The following is a 2998-nucleotide window of genomic DNA, read 5'->3' on the forward strand; positions in this document are numbered from 1 at the left end:
ATGTAAGCCAGTGCTAGAAAGTCTTTTCCAGCTCCCAGTTTCTGTGTGTCGCACTGTAATTGTATGCGAATAAGGAAAGTTTGGATCTGATCTTGTACCCTATTGGGCACAAAACATTTCCAGCACGGCACGCAAAGCTTCAGACAGCTCGTCGTACCAGCACCGCTGCGAGCGTGTGTGCGATGTACGTGGAGTCTGAAAGCGCTTGCAGACGTGCAACGTGTCTTTCGGGCTGTTGGAGCTGGAGCCTCGTTTGCCACCAGGTGGCAGCATGGGAGAAGGGAAAACTTCGTTTTCCTACAATGGAAAACACGGGATTGGAATTTTTCTAGATGCGTAACAAAACTGCTCTGATGCTTAAATACCCAGGAATATAAAATGGAATCAGCTCTGCAGCTAAACACCTTTGTGAAGATTTTCCCCATTAGGATGATGTAATTTCTGCACAGTTTCTGCCCAGTTGTGTATGTTTGTCCACTAGCTTAGCTTTACTTGAGATGCTGTGGTTGGGGTGAGGGATGTTAGAGGTGGCTGCAGTGGGGCTGCAGAGGATAGACACGAACATGTTGCACATGGCCTAGCCTGGAAACAGCTACAAATGATAAAAGCAATGCTGGGTGTGAGTGGCTGGCAGGTCCTATAGGTTTGAGAGGGGCAAATATGTGGGAAAGCACTTTGTGTCTGAAAGCTCTATGGGTTAAAACAGGCATCCTGTTGCTTCCTAGAGTGTGTGAACTCCATTTCAGTAGTGAAAGCTCTGGGACACTGGGCATTTCTTTAAAAAATATATAATAGCCCTTGTTTTTAGAACAATTTTGTTCTTAACAATAAATACATTACTTCTCTGGGCAGGTAGAGAAAGAAAGATGATCACACTCAAGGCTTCCCAGGTGACCATGTTCCTCTGAAAACAATGGAAAAGTCATCACGGCTCTGCATGTGCTGAAGAAAGCATGAAACCTCAGGTAGGAGCACGTGTCCCTCAGTCAGGGTTGGCTGGGCCGTGCTGTCTCCTTGCTCTTTCTGGTTTACACTGTTGCTTATGTTGTGTAACACTGTATGAATGATGACTAGATTTTTTGTGTGCGTGTGTTTTTGTTGTTTTTTTTCCCAGACACTACCTCAGTCTTGTGTTCAGTCTTATCTGTCCAAAATACTGTGGTATGCCAGGCTTCAGATTGTGAGGAGTTGTTGAGACTGCTGAAGCAATGCTCTCCAAACTTAGAAGAGAAAAATAGCAGCTTGTTAGATTTTGTGTACATGTTCTGTATTACTCTTTCAAAAGACATTCTTTGCACATGATTCTGTACTGTATTCTGCTGCCTGCACATGATTATATTCCATGAAAAAGAAGCACAGAGGTCAGTAGGTAGTGCCATTCTCTAGTTGGCTTACAGTTACTCTGAGCTTACATCTGTTCTTGTCCCATGAAGGTCACTGGTAGCTCTCAGGATATGGAGGCTGTAACTGGTGAGGGTGTGACTGCAATAGGGCACGTGTGCTCTGTAATGGCAAGTCGTAGCTTATGCACTTGGGTTGTGCTGGCAAAGGCACAAAGTGACAGATGGAAAGATTCTTCTGCAGGTGGGAGGCATAATAAACGTACATGAAAAAATATAGTAACTTCCATGTGCTGAAATAATAATTTGGAATGAAGCCTCCCAGGCATATTTTAATTATCCCTTCAGCACTTGCATGTGCCAGAACTTCTAATGGCATATCTCCAGAGCTTAATGATTTTGCAGAGTAATTAAATTGTCAGCCACGTGAACCTCCTCCACCTGACCTCTGCACGGTTGTATGCTGTTTCCCTTGCTTGGCATATATATATGGTTGTCATTTGCCTGAGTTTCTCAGTAGGAAACAACTTCCTAGCAATCAGTATCAGACAGTTTCATAGTCCCTCTGCTAGGACTTAAGTGAATGAATATAAAACAATTCTCTAGGCCAAAACTGCTGTATGAATGTAGTAACAAATGACAGTAGCTTGTACTTTCACATAACAATTACATGGAAATCTGGCTAGCCCCAGGACCACTTCTGATAACTGTACATTTGGACTGTAATGTTTGTAGTAAACTTAGAGCTGTTACAGGCTGGGTACAGCTGTTAATAGCACTGTATTACTGCTCATATCTTTAGCAGACTCTTTTTCTTGTAACCTAATTTTTTTGCTCCTGACCATTTAAGTCTGTAATCTGTCCCATGAGCAAAATACCTCCTCAGCACCTTAGGAACATACTGGGATAAATAACCTGCTCCCCAGCAACAGTTACTTTTGTGTTTCTTGCAATGCAATTGAGAGCTCTCCATCTTCTTGTTTTTCATTACCTGATGTAATACCAAAGCAAAAAGGAAGCCACTAAGGACTCTGTTGGGTCTTTTACTGCCTGTTTGTGGTAAACTTGCTTTTTGCATGATTAATTTTGTATGCTAGCTGCAAATACAAATAAATACTCTGTGTAACAAGCTAAGGTGCTAAATTCTATCCCTGAATTTGTGATACTGTTCATGTTAGCAATCAACTCTATGTGTTGGTTTCTGTGGTTTTTTTTCCTTCATATATTGTCTCTTGGATTTTACAATAGAAGTTTTGAAAATTCCCCTCAACAAGTATTCTAGCTGTAGTTCACCGTGAGGTGTTGCTGGTGCCTTAGTAGACAGGTTACTACACAGCATAGTACTGAAAATGTCACTCTCTTCTTCATTACCCGAGTACAAAAATGTTTTCACCATGGTGGGAAAACTGCCTGAGCCTGCTGTGAGGTCTATGCTCACCAGGCTCCAAAGGGCCCCCAGCTGTGCTGCTGGATCTCTGAGCAGGAGCTGATAAAAGAACGGTGTGGGCACGGCCTGCTGGAGGAGCCACCGGAAGAGACACGCACAAGGGAGGAGGTTTTACTGCATGAATGTGAAATGTAGCTTTACGTGTGGCATAGAAAATCCGAGTAAGTGAAGATGGACACAGTGCAGTTAAATACAGTTTATTTTTGCCTGC

Source organism: Centrocercus urophasianus, unplaced genomic scaffold (genome assembly GCF_019232065.1).
Source record: "Centrocercus urophasianus isolate 14NV4802_14NV808 unplaced genomic scaffold, USGS_Curo_1.0 seq_36, whole genome shotgun sequence".
NCBI lineage: Eukaryota > Metazoa > Chordata > Aves > Galliformes > Phasianidae > Centrocercus > Centrocercus urophasianus.